The 27,569-nt window shown below is 49.2% G+C and overlaps 1 protein-coding gene across 2 annotated transcripts in view; it reads left to right on the top strand.

Moving 5' to 3' along the window:
* Nucleotides 1–27,569, top strand: part of OLFM2 (olfactomedin 2) — a 63,235-nt gene that overhangs the window by 29,416 nt on the left and 6,250 nt on the right. The gene's annotated exons all lie outside the window — the stretch shown is intronic.

Raw genomic sequence — 27,569 nt, 5'->3', positions numbered from 1 at the left:
CAAAGAAGGCTTTGGAGGGGAAAGACAGTGTAGGATGAAAGCAGAGAGGTAAATAAAGGGCAGACCTGCAGGGCCTTGTGACTTTGTTAAGGAGTTTTATCTGTATCCTAAGAATAAAAGGTGTCTACCAACGAGGTTTTGGTTGGGAGAATGATATCATCAGATGTGCCTTATAAAATTTCCCTACCCTCCTACACTATTGCTGGGAATGTAAGTTGGTGCAGCCACTATGGAAAACAGTATGGAGGTTCCTCAAAAAAACTGAAGATAGGGCTTCCCTGGTGGTACAGTGGCTGAGAGTCCGCCTGCTGATGCAGGGGACACGGGTTCACGCCCCGGTCCGGGAGGATCCCACATGCCGCGGAGCGGCTGGGCCCGTGAGCCATGGCCGCTGAGCCTGCGCGTCCGGAGCCTGTGCTCCACAACGGGAGAGGCCACAACAGTGAGAGGCCCGCGTACCGCAAAAAAAAAAAACAAACTAAAGATATTATGGTTTTCTCAGGGTACCTAGAGTCTGTCATACAGAGTGAAGTAAGTCAGAAAGAGAGAGACAAATACCGTATGCTAACACATATATATGGAATTTAAGGGGAAAAAATGTCATGAAGAACCTAGGGGTAAGACAGGAATAAAGACACAGACCTACTAGAGAATGGGCTTGAGGATATGGGGAGGGGGAAGGGTAAACTGTGACAAAGTGAGAGAGAGGCATGGACATATATACACTACCAAACGTAAGGTAGATAGCTAGTGGGAAGCAGCCGCATAGCACAGGGAGATCAGCTCGGTGCTTTGTGACCGCCTGGAGGGGTGGGATAGGGAGGGTGGGAGGGAGGGAGACGCAAGAGGGAAGAGATATGGGAACATATGTATGTATATAACTGATTCATTTTGTTGTAAAGTAGAAACTAACACACCATTGTAAAGCAACTATACTCCAATAAAGATGTTAAAAAAAAACAAAACTAAACTAAAGATAGAGTTTCCATATGATCCAGCAATCACACTCCTAAGACATATATCTGGATATATTTGTCTGGACAAAACTATACTTCAAAAAGATAATACACCCGTATGTTCATAGCAGCACTGTTTACAATAGCCAAGACATGAAAACAACCTAAATGTCCATCAACAGATGAATGGATAAAGAAGATGTGGTATATGTATACAACTGAATACTTCTCAGCCATAAAAAAGAATGAAATAATGCCACTTGCAGCAACATGGATGGACCCAAAGATTATCATACTAAGTGAAGTAAGTCCAACAGAGAAGGACAAATATCATATGGTATCACTTACATGTGGAATCTAAAATATGACACAAATGAACTTATCTATGAAACAGAAACAGCCTCACAGATACAGAGAACAGACTTGTGGTTGCCAAGGAGGAGGGGGTTGGGGAGGGATGGATTGGGAGTTTGGGCTTAGCAGATGCAAACTTATGTATAGAATGGATAAACAACAGTGTCCTACTGTATAGCACAGGGAACAATATTCAATATCCTGTAATAAACCATAATGGAAAGAAATACGAGAAAAAAAAGTTCCCTGAGGCTCCCATGTGTGCAGTGGACTGGTAAGAGGAAGCGTAGAGCAAGGTAGACCAGATAGACTTTCTGAATTGTGAGGGTGGCTTGGACCATTGAGTGGTGATAGAGAGTGGAGAACCCTGCATGAGTTGTAAAAATATCTAGGAGTTAAAGTCAACCAGACTTAGTGAGGGAGTGGAAATGGGGCTGGGGATAATGCCTGGGTATCTGAACCACTGGCCTGGGGGGATGGAGAAGGGGACATAGGGAGTATTGAATGAGAACTGGGCTCAAGAGAGAAGATCTTGCATTTCATTTTGAGAATGTTGAAACTGAGGTGCTTTTGACATGTCCAAAGGTGTTGGGAGGAGGGGATCAAGGAGTCAGATGTATATATGGATTTGGAGTTCTAAGGACGTTAATGCACACAAGTGATGATATAAGATTTGGTTAGAGGAAGCATCCTTAGAGAAAGATTGACGTAAAGAGAGAGCCTAAGGCTGAGTCTAGAGCAGTGGTTCTCAACCCAGAGATGATTTTGCACCCAGGGAGATATTTGGCAATGTCTGGAGACATTTTGTTGTCACAACTGAGAGGGGATACTAGCGGTGTCTAGCGGGTAGAAGCCAGAAACGCTGCTCAACATCCTACAGTGCACAGAATTGTTATCTGGCCAAAATGTCCATCGTGCTTAGGTTGAGTTACCCTGGTCTAGAGTAACATTTAATGGCCAGGTAGAGGAAGATGAGCCTGCAAAACAGATGCACTGGGGTAGGAAGGAACCATGCAAACATATGTGATGGCAGCCAAGAGAAGGAAATATGTCAAGAAAGAGAGAAGAGTCAACAGAGTTGAACCCTGCTGAGAGGTCAAGAGAGATGGTGGGCTGAAAAGCAACCACTGGATTTAGAAACGTAGAAGCCATGGGTGGACTTTGCAAGAACTATGTTGGTTGTATGATGGGGTCAGAAACTAGATAGGAGCAGTGGAGGTGCGAGTTCAGGAAGTGAGGAAATGGAGGCAGTTAGTGTAGGCAACTAAGAAGAGGAGCAGTAGACAGATGGAAGGAGGAGTCAAGTAAGGCGTTTTGTTTTTTCATAGGAGAGACTTGAGTTTATTTAAAATCCAATGAGAGGGCTTCCCTGGTGGCGCAGTGGTTAAGAATCCGCCTGTCAATGCAGGGGACACAGGTTCGAGCCCTGGTCCGGGATGCCGCGGAGCAACTAAGCCCGTGCGCCATAACTACTGAGCCTGCACTCTAGAGCCCGCGAGCCACAACTAATGAGCCCACGTGCCACAACTACTGAACCCATGTGCCACAACTACTGAGCCCACGAGCCACAACTACTGAACCCATGTGCCACAACTACTGAGCTCATGTGCCATAATTACTGAAGCCTGAGCACCTAGAGCCCGTGTTTAGCAACAAGAGAAGCCACCGCAATGAGAAGCCTGCGCACCACAACGAAGAGTAGGCCCTGCCCGCCGCAACTAGAGAAAGCCCGTGTGCGGCAACAAGGACCCAACACAGCCAAAAATAAATAAAATAAAATAAAATAAAATGCCTTGGAAAAAAAAGAGAAAGTTCACTTGAGAGGGAGAGATTAAATATGTAAGATAAAGACAAGTAATATGATAGATAGATAAGTATAGACAAGAGACAGATAAATGCAATACATTGTATAAGAAGGCAGAAGAGGACCAAGGCGAGAAAAGCTGCGTGATCCTTACACGATGAAGGGCAGCTCCTCCACTGTAACAGGAGGGAGGGGCTGGGATGGGGCAAAGGTTTGTAAATTATGTCAGGGGAGAAGAGGGGGTTCCATTTTATGGCTCTTATTTTCCCTGGGAGATCAGGGAACGTTGGAGGGGAACGGAGAATGTTTTGAGCCTTCCAGTGTAGCTGGAATTGCCCGTGATGGTGTGCAGGCCTTCCCCATGGTACACACCCATGAAGAAAGCCCTCTTCCATGTCTCTTACTGAACTCCTGTCCTGAGGTTTGGCATATGAGCCTAGAGAGAGATCAGATGGGGAGTGGGGTGTCCAACTCCAATATTTATGAGGTAAGACTCGTGATGGGTTCTCGTAAAGTCCCCAACTCTTGAAGATTAATGCTGTTTGGAATAACTTATCAAGAAAGCCTTGTAATAATCCTTGAAAGACCCGTAAAATCCACTCTAGTGAATTTTAGATAATGGCATTGGAAAAATAAAATCCCCCTACCCTTGTTAATCCTGGAACACACCAATCATTTGCAGTGGACATTCATTCAAGAGGCCTGAGCACTTGTGGGGGAAGCGATCCATGAGTGGGGAGACGCCCAGGAAGAGGAAACTTCAGCTGTTGATTTCCCACCTATTGTTGAAAGCTGAGCTAGGGCAAGGTGGGCTCAGATACTAAGATAGATCTGGGGGAAGCTGGGTTCTGAGATAGATCAGGCTCAGCTCAGGTCCTGAGACTGGAGATGATTTCAAGTCCTGGGGCAGAGCAGAGATACACCCCTGAGGTCTTAAGATACTCCGTGGTTGACCCTGAGACAGGAGCCGAGGAATGAATCCAAGTCCTGGGTGAGTCAGGGCTACAATATGAGTTTGAGAGAGACAAGGCCAATCCCTGGTCCTGGGATAGACAAGAGTTGAACCTGAGTCCTGAGATGGTCCAGTGCTGAACCCATATCCTTAGAGAGACCAGAGCAGAGCTTACGAAGATACAGACAGAAAATGGGCTTCTCTTGGGAAAGCTGGAGAGAGCAGGCTTGCCCTCGGGGGATCTCCCCACCTGTTGAGCCACTTTGCTCTAACTGGTGAGTACCTCTTTGATTAATGTCCATTGTAAATGACACGGCATATCCCAGGACTAATGAGGGGGAGTGAATTTTATTTGCCGATGCCAGGTCATCCTAGGACCCAAGTCAGAGCCAGCTCAGGCCCATAGGCCTAGAAACACGTTCAGCAGAGCTGACAGCTTGGGAATGCCCAGGGTAGCTAAGCCTCCCCTCCCTCCCTGTGTTTTGTTTGTTCTCATTTTTGCTTTTTTGTTTGTTTGTTTGTTTTTGTTTTTCGGGGTTTTTTGGTCGTGCCGCACATCTTGCAGGATCTTAGTTCCCTGACCAGGGATCAAACCTGGGCCCCGGTAGTGAAACCACTGGAGTCGTAACCACTGAACTGCCAGGGAATTCCCCTCCTTCCATATTGACTGTGACCACTCTGATGGAGACTACAGTGACGCTTACACTTCACACGGGCTCATCACACACAGGGGCTCATGCATTCACACTGCAACAGATACACACACACAGCACACAACCCCATGCATGTGCCTCAAACACACAGCAACACGCTTTGCACAAATACGCACATTGATACAGCTGCCATATACAAATCCTCACACACACACACACACACACACACACAGAAGCACAGACCGCATCACAAATACACTACCAGCCAGCCAAGGCAGTGCATTCAGACATAGCCTCCCACACCGTAGTCATAACACTTTCATATGTACAACAGTGGCACTACTCTAGGGGACGTGGTGTTCTCTGAGAACAGTGCCCCCAGGAGTTGCGCATGCAGTGCCTTGCCATTCACATTCACATTTTCTTACCCACCTGCAGAGTCTTGCACAGACTTACTCAGTCCCTGTTTATACACTGATATGTGCAGTTGCATACAGTTGCTGATGCTTTCACACTTAAGCCTGTACATGGCTACAGACTCACGTGTGTTCTTGGCCACACGGACACAGACGTGCCACTCGTCCATCTCACGCACTCTCAGGCTCTGTGCTAGTCAGCGTAGGCGAGGCTGTGCTGCGTAACACACAGTCCCCAAGTCTCGGGGGATTAGCATGACCCAATGAGCGATTGCTCATGCTACATGAGGGCTGGCAGGGGTCTCTGCCTTGTGTGGCCACCTGCTGGAGGCTTCTCATCAACACACAGTTCCGCAATTCCTGAGGCAAGAACGTGGCAAATCACATGCTGGATGTTAGAGCTCTTAGCCAGAGGTCACTTCCATTCACATGGCGTTGGCTAAAGGAGGTCCCAGGGCCACACTGGAGAAGTACAGTCCTATCTTGTGCCCAAGAGAGAACTGGAAATTGTGTGAACAGTTCTATCAGCTGGCACAATCTCTTACACATTCAAAGAGTTAGACATTCACAGAGGCAGGCCCATACATGCACATTTTATTTTTCCCCATAAATAAAATATGGGGCACCTGTTCTCCTCCATGGGACGAGGCAGCAGGCCACACATGCCCTGCCCATAGTTTGCCTCCAGAGCTCCATTGTTTCATGGCACATCTGAGGGGTCTTCTGCTCCCTCCTGAGCTGCGGAGTCTCAGGGTAACAAGTTTCCAAGCCCGTGCTATAGTCAGAGCTGAGAAAACAGCATACATACCTTCTCTTCCCCCTGGGGAAGAAGAATAATAGGCATTGGGGGATCTCCGTATTGGCCGAGAACCTTCCCCATCTTGCCAACTGCAGCTTGGAAAAGGAACCCCGAGGGGAGAAGGTGATTCCAGAGAGACCCCAGTCCTCTCCATCCACGTGTCCTCCCATCGCCACCAGGACCCTCTCCTTCCCCTCTCACGGCCCGCCCCACTCCTCCTCTGACTACTTAAATATTCCAAGGCAGGAAACTCATGAATATTTATAAGGGCCTGACAGTGAAGGAGATTAAAAAAAAAAAATTGGGAATCTATGAACCAGGATCCGTCTATAAATAATCAGGCCCGTGCCTGACGGGCTCTTCCCTCACCCACCACATTCCTTCGACTTCAGGTCCAGCCCCATCCAAGCCTCCCAGAGCTACCCCTTCTCACTCCCCCCCTCCGCCACACACAGCTTGGCTGTGGATACGTGAATCCGCATCGTCTAGTGCACTGTCACACACACACACACACACACACACACACACACACACATACATTCCCACACAGCTGAGCACACAGACACACATTCGCACCTGCCTGGGATCTAGCCCATTGCCTCCTTTCCACACAGAGACACGCACTTGCAAAATCGGCCTGAACATGTCCAGGCAGCCTCTTCCTGTGTCCACGTTCAGACAGATACAGGCATTTAGGCTCAGACCCGCACACACAGCACAAAGTCGCACACAATCACACCCCCCCAAAGAGATGCCTGTGGACCACTCCCTTAACCACAAGCCAAGCATGGCGTTTCCCCTCAGTGGGCCTCGGTGTCCTTATCTGTGTAGGGGGACACTCAGAGTCCCTGCCTCATAGGGAGTTGTGAGAAATTTTTTAAATTAAATTAATTTATTTATTTTTGGCTGCGTTGGGTCTTCGTTGCTGCACGCGGGCTTTCTCTAGTTGCGTCTAGCTGGGGCTACCCATCGTTGAGGTGCGCGGGATTCTCATTGCGGTGGCTCCTCTCATTGCAGAGCACAGGCTCTAGGCACTGGGCTTCAGTAGTTGTGGTGCATGGGCTCAGTAATTGTAGCACACGGGCTTAGTTGCTCCGCAGCATGTGGGATCTTCCCAGACCAGGGATCAAACCCGTGTCTCCTGCATTGGCAGGTGGATTCTTAACCACTGCGCCACCAGGGAAGTCCCGGGAGTTGTGAGAATTTTTTAAAGTAAAAAATGGATACCTGTTGTGGTCAAGGTACTATTCTAGGTACTGGTGAAACAGCAGTGAATAAAAACAGATGAAGATCCCTGCCTGACATTCTGGAGGGGAACAAAACATTAGTGCATAAATGATGTAGTGTGTTGGAAGCTGATAAAGAAAAGAAGGCAACGGGTGGTGCTGAGACATTCGTAGTTCTGACTGGAGCAGAAGGGGCGTCAAGGAGGCCTTTTGAAACAATGACATTAAATAAAGGAGTTGGAAGGACATTCCAGGCAAGGGGAATAACGGGTGCAAAACCTCATATAGAAGTGTGCTCGGGGTGTTGTAGGAACAGAGAGGAGGCCTGTGTGGCTGGAGCAGTGAGTGAGGGGGAGCATGGAGGAGGCGAGGGCAGGGATGGGACAGGGACCGACTGTGCAGAGCCTTGTGGGCTGCAGGAGGACTTTGGCTTTTACAAGTGAGGTGGGAGTCATAGAGGCTTCTGAGCAGAGGAAGAATATGATCTGACTTGTGCTCACAGGCGCCCTCTGGCTGCTGCAGGGGGAACATACTGTGGGCGGCGAGGGTGGGATCCAGGGTACCAGGGCAGAGACGACTGCACCAGGAAGATGCCCATCCAGAGCGGGAAAAGTGCATAGATTCCGACTGTAAAGAGGTAAGACAAAGAGACAGTTAAAGCTGTCTCCAAATGAATGCATTTAAAGGATTCATTCTTTATTTCCAGAAATGTTTATTGAGCACCTACTGGGTGCCAGGCACCATTCTGGCTTGAGGACACAGCAATGAGCAAAGCAGTAAACATCCCTTGGGTGCTGCCCTTGGAATGTTGACAGCATCGCGGGGCAGACAGAGGAAGCAAGATAAATTTTAATGTAGGGTCAAGGGGCAGTACATTTTATGCAATAAAACGCAGCAGAGGGGCGAGCCTTGGGGAGTGATAGGGGCTGCACATTGTAGGTTGGGTGGACTGGGCAGAACTGGGGATACATTTTGACGCGAGAGCTGTTATCAGGATTGGTTGATAGATGGCGTATGTAGGTGGAAATGACAGAACCTGGTGCCTGGGTGTGAAGATGAGCTTTGAAGGGACACCCACATAAATACCCTCTTCTGTTGAATGTTCATTGTTTTCCCCCATCTTAGGTTGGGTTCCTGAGAAGCAGAACCCAAGACAGGGATTTGGAGCACATGACTAATTGTGAGTGGAGGGTAAGGCAAGTGGGACCAGGGAAGGGGACTCGGGTACATTCCAGGCTTGGCCTGATCCACAGGGATGGGGGGAGCTCTGGAACGTAAATTGTACCGCAGAGGGATGGGCTTTTGGACCCGTGCGTCAATCAATCATTGGCTGCTCCTGGGGGTGGGGGATGCCTCCAAGGCATCTCCAGTGTGTGGTAGCTCCCCAGAGCCAAGGGCAGGTCTCCAGAAAAGGTCACCAGTGCTAGCTGTGAGCCCCCACTCTCAGCAGCTGTGCGGTGTGTGTGCCCCATTATAAGAAGATTTAGGCAGAGCCCCAAGAGCATTGCCTACACCTCCAGGCTCCAACAAAGAGGGTCATGGGAGCACCAGGCATTTATGCCAATCACAGCGCAGATGTCTGACACCAGAACCTGTTCTCAGCTCTCTCAGGATGAAAATCAGGCCAACTTGGCACTGGGGCTCCCCTCACACAGCTGAGATCCTTTCCGGATTCATTAACTGCTCGAGACTCAGCTCTCCACTGCCCAGACTTGCCTGGGAATTGCAGAAGGGAGCTGTGAGGAAGAGATGCAGCCCTGAAACAGATCCGAGTAGCTCATTTCGTTCTCCCATGGTCCTGTAGGAAGGCACTGCCGTCATGCCCATTTTGCAGATGTGGAAATGGATGCACAGAGAAGTTAAATCACTTGCCAAGGTCACACAGCTAGAAACCAGAGGAGCCAGGATTTGAACTCAAGTCGTTAGGATCTGGGGTCTATGTGCTTCTGAGCTACATTCAACTGCCTTAGACCCCATGCCCCCTTCAAAACCCAAAGCCCCTGTATCCACCCTGAGAGGAGTGGGAAGAAGGGAGGAAACCCTGAGAGAATAGAACAGAGAATATGTGAAGGATGGGGGAGAAAGAGGTCACCTGGAGGACTTGGAGTGGGCAGGAGGCACTCATTCATTCATTCATTTGTTCGTTCATTCATTTACTCCTTCATGTCCTGGTGATGCCTGCCTACTCTGTCCAGCATGTGCTGGTGTTGGGACCTCAGCGGGAATGAGCACCCAACTCCACCCTTTTGGAGCTCAAGGTCTGATAGGGCACGCAGACACTCATCCAGGCAAGAAAATGTATCAGATATAAGAACCTTGTAAGAGGGAAGGGGTAGGGATTTTGGAGACACACACAGAGGGGATTCTGACCTGTCTGCGGGGATGGGGGAGGCTTTTCAGAGGTGGTAATGTTTACTCTGAACCCTGAAGGATGCAGAGAGTTTGGACAGCCCTGGGGTAGTTGGCAGGAGGATGGCAGAGTAGAAACACCAGCATCTCTACAGCGCCATGGAACTGGGTTTGTAATTCTAGCTCTACTATTTAATATACAGAGCAAGCAGCACCACGTCAGGGTTTAAAAAATATTGTACAAATATTTATTGAACACCTACTATGTGCCAAGTGCTGTTCTAGGCATTGGGAACATGGTAGTGACCAAGATATAAGGTCCTTGTATTTGTACACTTCTCATACACTACCCCAGCTAACAAATGTATATAGTATGATTTCTTCCACGACAAGTACCAGGCAGGGAGATGGGGACTGAGAAGATCTTCTTTAAAGAGGTAATCAGGGGAGGCTTCTTGAGGAGGTGACTTTTAAACTTAGGTGACTTTTTCTTTTCTTTCTTTCTTTCTTCTTCTTCTTCTTTTTTTTTTTTTTTTGGCCATGCTGCATGGCTTTCGGGATCCTAGTTCCCCGACCAGGAATCGAACCCAGGCCCCTGCAGTGAAAACGCCAAGTCCTAACCACTGGACCACCAGGGAATTCTCATAAACTTAGATGACTCTTAACTATGGATAAGAAGGATCCAGCATTATCACTGTTCCTTCAAAGACTTATTATTGTGAGGCATGAAATGGGACAGTTGACTGAAACAGATCCTCCCTAAGTGTGTAGCTTCGTAGTTAAGACAACTTTAGAGAGAGGCAGGCTGGGCCCTGAGTCCTGTGGGCTGGTCATTTACATGGTGTCCCTCAGATTCATTCCTTGCCCTCCCCTTGTTTTTGGTATCAGAGGGGGGTTGACCCCTGAAAACTACATTTCCCAGGTTCCCTTGCTCACTGGCTTCCTGTTAGACTTGGCCAATGGGAAGCCGTGACGGGAGTTGGAGGCGGGAGGAAGAGAGAAGTCAGGGGATTTCTACCCCTGTTTATTTGCTGCAGGCAGTGGCCTTGTTGTCCCCTCCTTGGGTCCAGCTCCACTAACCCCCTTTGCCCTGCCACCCTGCAGCAGTTTCTTCTTCTTCTTCTTCTTTTTTTTTTTTTTGGTCACGACGCGTGGCATATGGGATCTTAGTTCCCGACGAGGGATGGAACCCGTGCCCCCTGCAGTGGAAGCACAGAGTCTTAAGCGCTGGACCGCCAGGGAAGCTCCCAACCCTGCAGCTTCTTACAGTTGCTATTCTTTTGATCACTTCACCTTCCGCACCTACCCCATCCAGCCCTTCTGGCTCCTTGGCACCACACTCCCCTTATTAAATTCCCTCCATGGAACCATCTAGCATAGCTTCTGTCCCTCAACAGACTGATGGCATGGTAGGCTCTGCCCCCTGCCTTTCCTCCCTGACCTTCAGCTTAGGACGCCCCCTACATCCCACAACTGTCGGGAGGTGAATGGAGGTGATCCTATCAGGAGCTGACCCTCCACAGTTCTTACGACGTATGGTTTGAAGCTCTATGTGCTCAGGCACTCATTTACCTCCACCACAACCCTAAGAGGTGGGTGCTGCTGTTAGCCCTGTTGTTTTGTGTGTTTGTTTTGTCTTCGTTGCTGCGCACGGGCTTTCTCTGGTTGTGGCAAGTGGGTGCTACTCTTCGTTGTGGTGCGAGGGCTTCTCATTGTGGTGGCTTCTCTTGTCGCAGAGCACGGTCTCTAGGTGTGCGGGCTTCAGTAGTTGTGGCTCACAGGCTCAGTAGATGTGACGTGCGGGCTCTAGAGCGCAGGCTCAGTAGTTGTGGCACACGGGCTTAGTTGCTCCGCGGCATGTGGGATCTTCCCGGACCAGGGATCGAACCCGTGTCCCCTGCATAGCATTGGCAGGCGGATTCTTATCCACTGTGCCACCAGGGGAGTCCAGGCCCTGTTTTATATACAGGAAACCGAGGCACAGTGAGGTTCAAGGCCCTTGCCCAAGGTCACATGGCTGGGAGGTGGCACTAGGAAGTCCCTCACGCACGCACATGCCTGCATAGGACCTGGCACACGGACGGCACTCGGCAAGGCTGGTGATAATGATCATCATTACATGTAGAGCTGGTCTCTGCTGAGTGCCAAGACTGGAGGTGATGCTGAAACTCCACCTTGGACCAGTGCAGGAGCCGGCAGTCACAATGCATGCTGACTGAAGGTCCTTCTGGGATCCATGACCTGGTAGAACAATCCTCGGGCTCCTGCTGGCTCCTGTCCCAGCCCTGGTGGAGAGAGGGCAAAGGGCCTCTCTACAGCAGCTTTGGCTGGGAGCAGCTGCTCTGTGCTTAGCCAGGATCGATTTCCCTTCAAGCGGGCCATTCACACTAACAAAGGGCTCCGGTGACCCAGGTGGCCATCACTGCCTCCTGCCCTCCGAGCGGAGGATGTGCCTCGCGGCCGGAGCTGTTTTCTTTGAGATCCATTTCTTTGAAAGCTCTGGCAAACTTCAAAGGATGGGCCGAGTCAGACCCGCAATGTGCTCACCTGAACCTTGCTGGTGGATTTCTCTGCCTCTCTGTCTTGCTCTAACCAGCCCACCCTCAATGATCTTCCTGACCAGGTCTTTTCTCTGCTCACACGTGGTTATGGGCTGAACGATGTCCCCCCACACCCCACCCCACAAATTCATAAGTTGAAGTCCGCACCCTCAGGACCTCAGAATATGACTGTACAGTTAAGTCCCCTCTATACAAATGAGTTCTGTTCTGAGATCATGTTCGTAAGTCCAACAAAGTTAGCCTAGGTACCCAACTAACACAATCGGCTATATAGTACTGTACTGTAATAGGTGTATAATACTTTTCACACAAATAACACATAAAAAACAAACAAACACGAAAAATAAAGAAAACATTTTTAATCGTATAGTACAGTACCTTGAAAAGTACAGTACAGTACCAGCTACATCACCACTGCTTTTACACTTGCTTCCGGTCATCCTGGGCTTGACATCCTGGGGAGATGCCCAGAGGAGCCACCAGTGTCAGGAGAGGAACGTTGCCACCGTGAAACCATTGCTTGGCAGGAAGGGAACCAGGGGATTCAATACGCCAGACTCTTTCCTCTGTCCGCCCCCCACCCCAGTCTCCTGTGGTCACACTCACCGGCCAGACGTTGCTGGAAGCTGGAGGGCGGGGGCCTCTGGGAGGTGGAGGCTGCAGGGGTCAGCCTCCCGGAGCACAGAGCCGATGGAGAAGTGGGGAGAGAGGACCTGGAGGGGCAAACAAAATACCCAGCTCATCTCCTGGCCTCCCGATTTGAGCTTCAAATTCTGCACCATCTTCTCCCTGCTGGAGTAGAATCTTGGCGAGAACAGGGATCTGTGCCTGTCTTGTTTGCTGCTGTGTCTCCAGTACCCGGCACAGAGTAGGTGCTCAATCAGTATTTGTGGGATGCCTTTGCCCATGCTGTTCCCTTTGTCTGGAACCCGTGTAACCAGGCTCCGTAGCCATCCTCTGCTCTTACTTGTGCTGGCTCCATCACGGCTTTGTCGCGCTGTTTTATAATCGCCTCTTTGTCTCTCAAATATCTTAGCTCCCTTAATCCTCAAAACACCAGCGTTGTCATCACTCTTCTCCGCTTTGAGGAAATTGAGGCGCAGAGAGAGTAACTCGCCCAAGGTAACCCAGAGCCAGGATTTAAATGCAGACTGTCTGAGCCCCAGATACTGGGCTGCCTTTTTGGTTTCCCTGTCAGCAACTATTTGCCTTTTTTTTTTTTTTTTTGGCTGCGCTGCACAGCTTGCGGGATCTTAGTTTCCCGACCAGGGATTGAACCCTGATCCTGGCAGTGAAAGCACTGAGTTCTAATCACTGGGCCACCAGGGAATTCCCTCTGTTTGCTTATTTTCATGCCATAATCAATTTTATTGCACTCACGTGTATATTACATTGCCGATGTTAAGCTATTCGAATACACTAACAACAACCTCAATGACATCACTGCTATTCTTAGCTCCATATCACTAGTGGGGAAACGGAGGCCGAGGGTGGCTAAGTCACTCGCCCAAGGTCACACAGCAGAGCTGAGATTGGAACCCAGGCGACCTGGTTCCAGATTCGGTGCCCTCAATGACCATGCTCTGTTGCCTCACCTTGGCTGGGGGAATTGAATGCCTGTCTTTGAAATCCTGAATGTGAGTCCAAGGTGTAGCCAAACGATAAAAGGTTTGGACCCCAAATTAACTTGCCACCCCCAGTGGCGCACACAGAGCCCACGGAAGTCAGTTTTCAGGCAGTGCTTATGCCTGGCTGTCTCTGTGAGTTATTAGCCAGCAGATTGGGCTCCTGTCACCTCCTGGTCACACTGTCCAGCCTTCAAGGCCTCCCTCCCTCCCTCCCCCACGTGGGAGCCTCATAGCAAACACCTTCATTTTGTGCAGGGGCTTCCCTGGCACCCAGCGTGAGATTCCTGAGCCAGCCAAAGAAGGTCAGCTTCCACCATGACGACCTTTTCCGTGCACCGATGGATTGATTTCAGAAATCCAACTCCAGAATGGGCCCATCCCCTACCGCAGGCACTGATGGCTGCAAATTTATGCCCAAGCCAGAAATTGAATTCCTATAGGTCGAGAGAATTGTCAGAAAACCTCATCCAGGCTCATTTTTACTTCTGACAAACGTCAGGAGAGAGATTAAACCTGGGCCGGTGTCTTCCAGCAGCAGGGACTGTGGTGGCGGGGAAATGACCTTGACGTGGGTATTTTTCTTACATTCCCTGGCTTCACCTTGGCCTCCCAGAGCTGAGAAATAAAAAGCAACCGGACCCACAGGCCTGTGTGGTTAAAGGGAATTCCCATTTCTGACCAGCTAATGTTCAAAAGGGGCAAGCTCTGTGTACCCAAAGGCAAGTCTCTTGGTCCCTGTGGCAAATACTGAGCCATTCAGAGGGATGGGAATCACGTGACAGCCAGGCCACTTCCTGCACCAGGTCCTGAGGCCGATTCAGTCCCGGCAACTTTACAAGGTTCTAATTAATCTTCCCTGTGCTATGACAAAGAGGACATAAAAATGTGGATAATGGGATGGGACTACCCTGGTGGTCCAGTGGTTAAGACTCCGCATTTCCACTGAAGGCGTTGCAGGTTCGATCCCAGGTCAGGGAACTAAGATCCCACATGTCACACAGCGAGACCAAAAGATTTCGTTTTAAATGTGGATAATTCCGTAGCCCCTCACCCCTACTCTGCCGCCTGCCCGAAGGCCGGGAAGGAAAAAACAGAAATCAAATGATAGCTCTGGGAAGGAAGAATCCCCGTCTTGCTAGAAAAAATCTCTCTCACTTGCCTTGAAAAATGAGACGTCTGATGCAAATGTAGCTGCTTCCCTTTGGTACAAAAGCCCCTAAATATTAAAGAAATGAATCCTTGATGTCTACAAAGAAAGGATCAAAAACGAAACTTTCTGAAAGGAGAAGAGCTTTTATTTCGCTGTGAACCTTTCTAGATGTGGCCTCTGGCAGGGATGCCTGCAGAACATGGAGTGCGGGAGGATAAAGAAATAAATGACTGCCGTTCTTGTATTCATTCATTCATTCATTCATTCAGGAAGTGTCTGTGAAGCAGCTACTGCATGCCAGGTATTGGGCTGTGAGCCAGGGAAACCTCAGGGAGAAATTAGGACCTGCTTCCCGCCCTTCAAAGCTGGTGGGGCATTCTACAAAGTCTCTGACCTGTAGTCCTCAAAACTGCCAAGGTCATGAAAAGCAAGGAAAGATGAAGAAACTATTACAGACCAGAGGAGATTAAGGAGATGTGACAACTAAATGCAATGTGCAATCCTAGGTGGGATTCTGGACCAGAAAAGACATGAGTGGAAAAACTGGAGGAATCTCAATAAAGTCTGGAGTTTAGTAAGAGTGATGAACCAATGCTGGTTTCTTAGTTATGACAAATATGCCATGGATATATGAGATGTTAACAACAAGGGAAATCGGGTGAGGGGCGTATGGAAGCTCTCTGTCCTGTCTTTACAATTTTCCTGTACATCTAAAATCCTTCTGGGACTTCCCTGGTGGTCCAGTGGTTAGGACTCCACGCTTCCACCGCAGGGGAAGCTGTTCGGGGAACTAAGATCCCGCCTGCCCCACAGTGCAGCCAAAAAATAAAATTAAAAATGATCCATTAAAAAAATAATAATTAAAAAGGTAAAAAATAAAATACTTCCAATATAAAAAGTTTATTAAAAAAAAAAGTTAGCAGGGGACATGGAACGGTTCTAGAACCGTGCTGGTTCCGTGAATTGACATAAAAGCTCCCACTGACTGGGCAGTCACAATGTACCAGGCACCGTGACTGACTCCTGACATGTACCAATTTCATCATTTTCACAAGAATCCTGTGAAGCCTGGCCGTTATTATCCCAACTTTTAGATGAGGAAATGGAGAGGTTAAGAAAGGCACAGAGGGGTTAAGCTACTTGCCCAAGGTCACACAGGAAGGAGTAGATCAGAATTTGGACTGAAGCAGCCTGTGTGATAAGATCTACAGCTGGCTGTTCATGCACAGTATTTACTGAGCAGTTACTATACCCTTCAGAGGCTGACCAGGGAAACAACTCTTCTAGGGCTTTCGGCGATTTTAGTTCAGGGGATTGGTTACAAAGATGATGGAAGAGATGAAAAACTAAACAGAGATGGAAAAACCAGACGAAAACCAGAGATTAGCAACAGCTGAGAGCATTTATTCCCCTAGGATGGGTGGTGATGGGGTGTTGGATAGAAGAGGTGGTATAAACAGAGCCCAGGCCTGGGGTTACCAGGGGGAGCTGAAGCCACGGAACCAATGCTGGAGCACAGGAGGCAGAGAAAGCAGGGAAATACCGCTGCTTCTCCCCTTGTCCTGCCCTCATATCCTCCAGAGTGCCTCCCATTGGCTGAACCTTTCTGAAAGCAAAGGAGTGTGAGAGCTGTAGTTCCCAACCGTATGCAGCAGAGCAGGGGAAGGAAAGGATGAAAATTCAGCCATCAGTCAGCTTACACTTAAGTGTGTGTGTGCATGGGGGGACTAGGCAGGAAGGGGATGGAATGGTTTTGGTTCCCATTTTACAAATGAAAAAGGCAAAGGGATCTGCTTAGAAACTCACAAAGAGGAAGTGGCAGATCCAGGATTTGGACATGTATTATGGGTTCAACCTCGTAGGGTTCTTCTGAGGATTGGTGAGAAATGAGCCGCAAAGCCCTTAGCATAGAGCCTGGCTTACAGGATATGCTCCATAAATGTTAGTTGTTATTGATGATGAGGAGGATAATAATAATTATTATTACAACTACTGTCATTTTTATGATGGTAAAGGACCTTCCTTCGCATAGAACTGCTGTATCCCACTGTCACAGGACTCTGTGTGTGTATGGGTGTGTGTGTGAGGGGGTGGAGTCCATCCTGGAACCAGAACACCCCACTCTGCTGAGACCTGAGCAGATTTTCCCCATGTGAAGGAGGAGAGGGAGAGTGTCCTAAGCAAAGAACACTGCGCGGACAAAGATGCAGAGGCAGCAAGGGGAACTGAAACAGCTGTATGTGGGTGAAGACAAGTAAGTGGTGAGGCTGAGAATTCAGCCGTACCCCAGTGGGCAGGACTGGTGAGTGCGTCCAGGTGGCATTTGGGCTTTATACTGAGGGCACTGGGGGCCATGAAGGGTCCAATGTGGGGGGTGACACTTTGTAAATTTATTTATTTTTGGCTGCTTTGGGTCTTCGTTGCTGTGCGCTGCTTTCTCTAGTTGCGGCGAGCGGGGTCTGCTCTTCGTTGTGGTGCGTGGTGGCTTCTCTTGTTGTGGAGCACGGGCTCTAGGCGCGCGGGCTTCAGTAGTTGCAGCGTGTGAGCTCAGTAGTTGTGGCGCACAGGCTTAGTTGCTCCGCGGCATGTGGGATCTTCCCAGACCAGGACTCGAACCCGTGTCCCCTGCATTGGCAGGCGGATTCTTAACCACTGCGCCACCAGGGAAGCCCGGGGGTGACACTTTGAAAGCTGGCTCTGGCTTCTCTGGGGAGAATGGATCAGTGGATGCAAGGCTTGAAGCCAAGCTTCCATGGAGAGAGAGAGAGAGTCTTCTCCCATAAGCATAGCGGCTAAGAGTGAGGACTTGAGAGTCTCACAGGCTGGGGTCCAAATTCCAGCTCAGACACTTGCTCTGTGAGTTTGGGCAACTAACTTTCCTCTCTCTGCCTCAGTTTTTCCATCTGTAAAGTGGAGCTAATGTTAGTACGTACCTCATTGGTGGAGGGGAGGTTACAAGGATTTAAAATTTGTAAAGCAGCTTAGAAGAGCATCTTAGTTCGTTTAGGCTGCTATAACAAAAATACTGTAGACGGGGTGGCTTAAACAACAACATTTATTTCTCACAGTTCTGGAGGCTGGGAAGTCCAAGATCAAGGTGCTGGCAGATTCAGTACCCAGTGAGAACCAGATTCCTTGTTCATAGACGATGTCTTTTCGCTGTGTTCTCACGTGCCAGAAGGGTTCAGGGAGCTCCCTGGGGAGTCTTATAAGGGCACTAATCCGACTCCCAAAGACCCCACCCCAAAATACCATCACACTGTGGATTAGTTTTCAACATATGAATTCTGGGGAGACAGAAAGAGTCTATAGCAAAGAGCACTCTATAAGTGTTAAATAAAGTAAAAACCCAGGGCTTCCCTGGTGGCACAGTGGTTGAGAGTCCGCCTGCCGATGCAGGGGACACGGGTTCGTGCCCCGGTCCGGGAAGATCCCACATGCCACGGAGCGGCTGGGCCCATGAGCCTTGGCTGCTGAGCCTGCGCGTCCAGAGCCTGTGCTCTGCAACGGGAGAGGCCACAACAGTGAGAGGCCCGCGTACTGCAAAAAAAAAAAAAAAATTTTTTTAAATTAAAAACCAGTAGGAGAGGCTTCTCATGGCTTTTAATCCCATCTCTCTGCTGAGGGCATCCAAATATGTATCTCTAGCCAAACCCTCTCTCCTCCTCTCCCCAGCTACCTACTTGATATTTCCACTTGGAGGTGGTCACAAGCAGCATAAATGGGACATGTCTTCAGGCTGGACTCTTGATTTTCCTCCCCCTCTAATTTTCCTCCCCGCCCCACTCCACATGGGCTCCTCCTCCAGCCTTTTTCAGCTCAGTAAATGGTACCCCCCCATCCATGCACTCCATTGCTTGGGCCCCAAAAGTTGGACTCATCCTCAACTCCCCTCTTTCCCTTCCGCCCCACATCTAGTCCCTCAAATCCTGTGGGCTCTGCCTTTATACTTATTTATTTATTTAGCTGTGTCGTGAGGCGTATGGGATCTTAGTTCCCCAACCAAGGATCAAACCTGTGCCCCCTGCAGTGGCAGCGCGGAGTCTTAATCACTGGACCGCCAGGGAAGTCCCGGGCTCTGCCTTTAAAACATAGGAATCTACCCATTTGCTGTCCCCATTCCATCTACCCTGGTGCAAGCCCTCATCATGGCTCACCTGGATGACTGTGGGGGTGAACAGCATGTTCAAAGGCCCTGGGGTGATAAAGAGCTCAGGAGTCATTGGGAATCTGAATGTAGGCTGGTGAGATTCAGGAGACTCTGAGTGAGGGTTTGTTTCTTCCCTGAGGGGTCTCCTCAAATGGGGTGTTATTGAGTGCTGGGGACGGGCAGGAACTTGTCCTTTCTCAAAGCAAACTGGTCTGACGACTGGAGTGGCCCTCGTGTTATAGCCTGGATGCAGACCTCTGTCCATCAGCCCAACCCTTAGGGCTGTCTGCGGGCATCCACGGTGTTTCCGACAGTCTGGGCCACACTGCAAGGGAATGGACTGTGTTTGTAAATTCTTACACAAGGCAAGCCTCCTCCAGGGAGAAGGACCCCAGGGAGGGCAGTCAGTCAAACTCAGAGACCTGTGTCTCTTCCCACCTTTCCCAAGGAAGTCTATTTCATTCATTTTGGTCCACGTCGGCACTGTAATGGCAGAGCCTAAGACATCCAGGAATGTATGTCTGGACCGGGGCCCAAGGGGCAATGGGGGTCTTCTGCCATGGCTTGGCTGGCTTCAGAGGGTGAGAGGTGGTGTGTGCCAGCCTGAATAGCCTCTCAGGGCAAGATGGGTTATCTGCATTGGAAGGGAACGAATGAACAAATGAATTGGGAATTCCCTGGCGGTCCAGTGATTGGGACTCTGCTTTCACTGTCGAGGGCTTGGGTTCAATCCCTGGTGGGGGAACTAGGATCCTGCAAGCCGCAGGACGCGGCCAAAAAAAAGAATGCATGAATGAATGAACTCACAGTCGCCCCCCCCCCCAATCCCATCCCAGCCCCTCCCCCGGCCACAGGCTCTCACAGGCCAAGCCCCAGCTGCTCAGACTGAGGGAGGCTCTGGTTCTCCATCTCGGCACGGGTGAGCTGATATCTTCTTTAAAGGCTGTCAAGCTTATCACTCAGCAGGGATTTGCCCAATACCGCTAGGTCTGACCGGAGCAGCCTGCTATCATCTCAAGCCCTCCAAAGGGACTCAGGCCCCATCACGGCTGAGACGTGGCAGATAGGTATGTCCCTGATCATTCATCACGGCCTTTCTGCCGTCCCTGCGGTCAGAGGGGAGCCGCCGCCGCCTCTGTGCCTGCCACAGATGATCTGCAACTTGATCTCAGACAGTCCCTCCCTGGGACAGGCGGAAACCGATTTGGTGGTGGAGAGGAAACGCATGGTGAATCCGTGATGGGCTGTTTGCCCATCAGCATCTAATTATTCAACAAACATTCATCATGCCAGGCCTGGGGGATTCAGCAATGAGCAAAGCAGACAGAACTCCCCTTTCCCATCCTCTTTCCCGTCGCGGGGCGGAGGCAGGCTTTGAGCCAGTGGTCACACCCAAGAGGTCCCAATGGCCATTGTGATCAGGGCTTGAAGGAGAACAGGGGAGGTGCAGCATGGTGGTGTAGACTGTGGAGCCATGTGGCCTGTGTTCAAATCCCAGCTCCACCACTTATAGATTGTGAAGCTCTGGGCAAGAGATTTGAGCCCTCTCTCCCCTTGTTTTCTTCACCTCTCAAAGGTGGATAATGACAGTGCCTGTCTCCTAGTGCCATGGTGAGAGCTCCACCAGTTAAAGCGTGCAAAGTGCTTAGAACAAGGCTTGACATACAGTAAGAAATACAAGTATTAGGGGAAAAAAGCACAGGGTGCCTTGAGAAGTGGGTAACATGGGGAAGGGACAGCGGAGGCTGCTTTCGGAAGAGACGTTTATGCTTGAGTCCTAGAAATGGGGAAGAGTTAGCCCAGCCATGAGATGGGGCAAGAGTTTTGATGGCTCAGGGACCAGCCAGTGCAAAGACCTGAAGGTGGGAGAAAGCATGGTGTGATCCAGGAAGAGGAGGTTGCCTAGAGGATGGGCCACAGAGAACACGGCCGTGTGAGCCTTGGGGTTTCGTTGTTGTCTTTTTTGTTGTTGTTCTTTTTTGTTTTGTTTTGTTTTGGCTGGACCGCATGGCCCGTGGGGTCTTAGTTCCCCTACAGGATTGAACCCGTGCCCCCTGCAGTGGAAGTGAGGAGTCTTAACCACTGGACCACCAGGGAAGTCCCATGAGCTTTGCTGATTGCCTGTTACACTGAAACAGGACTCCCCTCCACCAAATTACATCAGGGAGATGTAACGAGGACCAGAAACTGAACTGGCCGAGTCACGTGGCGAATAGGATGGAGCCGTGTCTCTGTCTGTCTTTGGTAGGACTCGACACCCTCTCTCTCCCTGTATCTCTTTCTCTCTCTCACTGCCATCCGGCTGTGACTTCTCATCATCTTGCATTCTCAGCCCCAAATCCAATGGACTTTCACCCATTCTTCCAGATCATCTCAGTTCAGTGCCCGCATCAGATTCCAACCATTTTGACTTCAGGAAGTTACCAAATTGGCTTTAGAGCATCATGGGGATTATAACAATAATAGCAAACGTTTCTGTAGCACTTATTACATGCTGATGACTGTTCTAATTGCTCACAAGTATAGTATTTTTTTTTTTTTTTGGCCACGCCACACGGTATGCAGGATCTTAATTCCCCACCCAGGGATTGAACCCGTGCCCGCTGCATTGGGAACGTGGCATCTTAACCACTTGACCACCAGGGAAGTCCCCTCTCACATGTATGGTATTGACTCGTTCAAGCTTCCCAGCAACGCTGTGAGGTAGGTACAGATTATCGTGTCCAATTTACAGATGAGGGCAAGGAGGCACAGGGAGGTTAAACAACTCACACAGCAAGTGAGTGGCCAAGCCAGGACATCAACCCAGGCAGCCTGACCCTCAGACCCTGCTCTTAACCACCTGTCTCTACTCTACCAGCTGAGTAGGAAGAAGGAACATCCAGAAGAAACGAGTCCTTTCCATTGTAAGGATGTTGTCTGGAAAGATGCTGGTGACATCACACGGACTCCTTTTTGGGAGGACCGTGGGAGAGATCCTTGCCTGTTCTTGGTACTAAAAATAGTTAAGTTTTCTCCTGAGCATCTGGTGTGTTTTTGTTTCAGGACACTGGGAGCCGCATAAATGACCAGCTTTCCCTTTTTGAGTTGGCTGCTAAGGAGCTTGAAGCCAAATTTATGGCCCAACCATATGCTGGTTGTTCAAGTTTTTAAGGGATGGGTTTTTCTTAGCCTCACTTCTGGCTCTATGTCCCCACTTTTTCTCTCTCTTCCTTGCAAAAAAAAAAAAGAAACCCGCAAAACTTTAAACGGACTGAGAAAAAACTTCACAAGAACAATACGTGTCTATTGTAGAAAACTTAGAAGGTAAATTTGAAGATGGGAATAAAAATCCCTACTCGTCCCCGATTTTAATGGCTGCATAGTATTCCCTCGTGTAGAGTTTTAAAATCAATGCCCCTACTGGCAAACGACTGGAGGGGAAAAATTTCCAGTTGTCCAATTTTAGACAACACTTTAATGAGCATTCTTGTAGCAATTGAGTACTTGTCACATGATTTCCCTGGGCTAAATTCTTAGGCTCAGATTGGGATTAAATACAAATGCAGAAACCTTAAGGCTTTGGATTGGCAGACGGCCCTCCAGAAATATCTAATTCCTGCTCTCCTATTTAATTGGAGCTATCGTGTGGTATTTTACATATCCTTGTAAACCATTTACAGTCTTCTCTGGAACAAGGCAGCCAACAAATAAATATACGAGCCCCAAGCCACTTCTGCTTCCCGATTAAATTATCCAGCCTCAAACGCAATAATATCCTTGACTTATCAAGAGGCAGCTGCTTGCTCTAGTCCTGTTTGCTCATCCCCAGTAGCCGGTGCTCAATGGTTGGCTGCCCCTGGGATCCTGTAGCAATCCCTCGGCCCCCGGAAGAACCAAGAATTGTTTTTTGAACCAAGACGTAGGTGACGGAGCTGTAGGCTGAGCTGATGATCCCGGACGCGAGAGCTAGAAAAACTTTTCCTGCGTGTCCTGTACTCAGTCAATCCTGGACCTGTTACATAGACGGCTGCTTAATTGGGGCAGCAGCCTAGGTGAAAGCATTTGAAAAATCCCAGCCACTGTGGAGAACAGTATGGAGTTTCCTTAAAAAACTAAAAATAGAATTACCATACGACCCAGCAATCCCACTACTGGGCATATGCCCTGAGAAAACCGTAATTCAAAAAGAGTCATGTACCAAAATGTTCACTGCAGCTCTATGTACAATAGCCAGGACATGGAAGCAACCTAAGTGTCCACTGACAGATGAATGGATAAAGAAGATGTGGCACATATATACAATGGAATATTACTCAGCCATAAAAAGAAACGAAATCGAGTTATTTGCAGTGAGGTGGATGGACCTAGAGTCTGTCATATGGAGTGAAGTAAGTCAGAAAGAGAAAAACAAATACCGTATGCTAACACATATATATGGAATCTAAGAAAAAAAGGTCATGAAGAACCTAAGGGCAAGATGGGAATAAAGACACAGACCTACTAGAGAATGGACTTGAGGACACGGGGAGGGGGAACGGTAAGCTGGGACAGAGTGAGAGGGTGGCATGGACACATATACATGTGAGGTGAGACAGGCCACCAGATCAGAAGTGTCTGTACCGGGAGAAGTCTGCGGCTCTCACACCTGCTGTTATAAACATTTCCCTTAGTTGTAGGCATTCTCTATCCCTAGGAGTGTGACCTCTGAGAATCTGTGACTTTGGTTTGAAGCTAAACCCAGTCTGGGAGAGCTGGCCTTTGGACTGTCAAACACGGAACCTCCCGGGACATTCCAGTGGGTTCCCAAGGACATGAATTGACTGTGTGTTTGAACTTGAACCCGATGGGTGAAACTCAGGCTCTTTGCCGTGCTGAGATTTGGCAGCCAAACCCCGCGCATTTAATTACGCTGCTGCAGAGAACACTCCAGCAAGGTGCGTCCAACGCAGACAATTATTTTAGGAAAGCCGTGGAGGCCTTCTCTCTGCGCCGCTTAAATCATGCTTCTCTTTTACAATTCAATATTTCGTGTGTTGAGAGAAAATGGCTTGTTTGCTTCAAAGCACACGCTACAGAATGTAGGAAGGGGATGTTAATTATGTTGAACCGGGCTGCTTTGTCTCTGCACAAATGAGAATCTTCGGGGGGTTCTATCCAAATTGCTTGGGGATCAGAGCCAGGGGAGCACAGATGGAGATGTTTGGACTCAAGTTCATGGTTTTGTTTTTTTGGTCTTTGTTTTTTAAGAACAGTATTTGTCATGAAAAAAGGTGAAGCTAGTTCTGCATTCTCCTAGAACCAAAGGGGAAGGCATTCCTGAATCACTTTTCTTTTCTTTTTTTTAATTTTTATCTTTTACTGGGGTTTAGTTGATTTACAATGTGGTGTTAGTTTCAGGTGTACAGCAAAGTGATACATATATCTATTCTTTTTCAGATTCTTTTCCCATACAGGTTATTACAGAATATTGAGTAGAGTTCCCTGTGCTATACAGTCAGATCTTATTATCTTTTTTTTTTTTTTTTTTTTTTTTTTTTTTGCGGTACGCGGGCCTCTCACTGTTGTGGCCTCTCCCGTTGCGGAGCACAGGCTCCGGACGCGCAGGCTCAGCGGCCATGGCTCACGGGCCCAGCCGCTCCGCTCCGGGAAGATGTGGGATCTTCCCGGACCAGGGCTCGAACCTGCATCCCCTGCATCGGCAGGCAGATTCTTAACCACTGCGCCACCGGGGAAGCCCTGATTATCTATTTTATATAGAGTAGTATGTGTATGTTAATCCCAGCCTCCTAATTTATCCCTTCCCCTCTGGGTCACCCTTTTTGTCTTAGGCCATCCTTCTCGGTTTTGGTCGGGCTTCCTCAGGAGCAGAGCTGGATGAGAGGAGTTGAGTGCAAATACTTAGCTGGGAGGCGATCCCAGGAGGAACCAGTGGCGAAAGGGAGATGGGAAATGAAGGAAACCCAGGCAGGGCAATCTAATGGTCCCACTGTGGGCACCTGGAGCACAGATCCCCATGGGATCCTCAGGGAAACTGCAGGCAGCAGGCACCCCAGCGTTCTCCCACTGGAGAGGCGAGAGGGCTGGTATTTATCACGAACTCCGTGGGGACTTCCGGGTGGGAGGTGCTTCTGCCTGCCCAGTGCAAAGGCAGGGTGGGCTCGGACCACCCGAGGAAGCCCTTGGCAGTGAGGCGCTCTGCAGTAAGGCTGGAGTGTGGGCTCCACCTGGACCATGCCTACATGCAAGGGAGCCTGGGAAGGTGAGTGACTTCATTCCTCCGCCGGGGAAACATGGACTTGTAAAGAGGGAGTTCCCTCAACCTCTGAAGTGAGTGCGTAAGGCTCAAAGAATGACTAATGACAATAGTTTCAGATGGCATCTATGAATGTTTTCTTTTTTTCTTATAAATTAGCGGACGAGTCAAGCTCATCTGAACAGTGATATCACTTGCTCACATTCCAATAAGCTAAAAAAAAAAGGCTTTATTGAGTGGGAGAGAAAAAGTGGGCTAACAGCTGGAGTCTCTGGGATTGCTCATTGCCCATTGCTCACAGCCTGGCTTATCTCTGCTACAGCTCATGGGAACAGCTTCTGCGGGGTGATAAGTAGCGGCTGTGCAAATGATCCATGATGGTGAAGCTTTGTTTCTCTGTAAAACACTTGGGGTTTTATCAGACTTTCTTCCCTGTCTTAGGAATGCATTCTGGATAGGACCAGCATCTTCTACTTCCCATCTCCTCGGTTTCCACCCATCACCACTTGCCTGGACCCTTGCAGTCACCTCTGCCCTGGTTTCCCACCCTTGCCACCTTACACCCACAGTCTGTTCCCCCCCACAGCAGCCAGGGGGCGCTTGTGAACACCTGAGTCAGGTCCTGTCCATCCTCTGCACAGAACCCTCCTTGGCTCCTACCTCACTCAGAGCAAAAATGTGTCCTCCCCATGGTCCACAAGGCCCTGCACATGCTGTCCTGTCCCATCTCTGTCCTCATCTCCCCCACCCCGCGCACAATCTCTCCCTCGGTGACTCTGTTCTAGCTGAACTAGCCTCCTCCATGTTTCCCAACCATACCAGGCATGGTCCGGCCTCAGGGCCTTTGCACTTGCTGGTCTCTCTGCCTGGAGCATCTTTCCCCAAATATCCTCATGGCTCCTCCCTCACCTCCTTCAGGTCTTTACTCAAATGACATCTTCTCATTAAGCCCTTCCCAGGGCCCCTAAAATTGCAACCCTAACCACCCCCCAACCCTAGCATCCTCCATCATTTCTTCCCTGCTTTACTTCTCTCTATGGCACTCAAAACCCTTTAAATACTTGGTGTTAACTTATTTATTTCTGTTGCTCTCCACTTTAAAGTAACTCCTAGAGGAGCTTTTGTGTTTATTTACTATGTTTTCAATGTCCAGAACAGAGCCTGACACACAGCAGGAGCTTAACAAATATTTGTTGAACAAATGAGACCACCATGCCCTGATTAAAAACGAAAAGACTGGGACTTGTGACTGACTCCAGTACGTTCTGGGGAAGCTCAAGGGGGCCTGATCTGGGGGCCCAACACGTTCCATCCAGTGAGGATTCAATGCTTTTTGAGCAATGTTTCTCCAATCCCTCCAGGTATTGGTCAGAATTTGTGTGCCAGAAGTGTCCCTTCCTCTCTCCCCTTCTCCTGGCTCACTCATCCCTCAAGTTCAGCTTACTTGTCCCTTCCCTGGGGCACCTCCTCTGAGACCCTCAGCCTGGGAGGGTCTGTTACTCTCTGTACTTTCTTTGTAGCATTCACTGCAGCATATAGTTCTAGAAGTAATGGTAGGATTCCATAATTCATGTGTGTCTCCTCCACATCTATGGGCAGCAATCGATAGGCTTTCTTCGTCTCTCTCTTCCTAGACCCTATCCCAGACCCATGCCTGGCATAGAATAGGCATTCACTAGATATTTTCTAATAATTTTGGAAAAATATGGCTCTGATGAACATGAGCCATAGGACACATGCATCCCTTAAAAACCTGAACAACCAACATCAGTTCCCCGATGAAGACGAGCATTTCAAAGGTTCTGATAAGTCCTGCATTAAAGAAACTCGTTTCAGGAATTCCCTGGTGGTCCAGTGGTTGGAGCTCTGTGCTTTCACTGCTGAGGGCCCGGGTTTGATCCCTGATCGGGGAACTAAGCCCTCAAGCCGCGCAGCATGGCCAAAAAAAAAAAAAAAAAGACAGAAAGAAACTCGTTTCACTCAGCAATGCACAAACATATTTGACCTCAGAGTACCGTCTTCCCAGCATGCCTGCTAAGATTGCCAGGATTCCAAGGAGCCTGGTTTGGGAAGCACAGCCATAATTGATCCCTGAATTATCTGAGCAGCATCAACTGACTTGAAGTTTAGTTTAGGAGGAGTCTAAAAGTGATGCCTTCTAGTCAAGGGCTTGGAGGTCTCTGTGAGGAGTCGGTCACCCTTTGGCCATCACCCTGCCTCTTCTCAGGAACAGGGGTTGGTGCAAGGGGGAATGACAATAGTAGAGTTATGCTTAGTGGCCCCCAAGATATATCCAGAACCTGTCTGTCACTGTGGGTTGAGAAGCAGAGAGGAAT

Source organism: Delphinus delphis, chromosome 3 (assembly GCF_949987515.2).
Source record: "Delphinus delphis chromosome 3, mDelDel1.2, whole genome shotgun sequence".
Taxonomy (NCBI): domain Eukaryota; kingdom Metazoa; phylum Chordata; class Mammalia; order Artiodactyla; family Delphinidae; genus Delphinus; species Delphinus delphis.
Note: the sequence above shows the minus strand (reverse complement) of the source record. Positions and strands in the feature narration are given on the sequence as shown.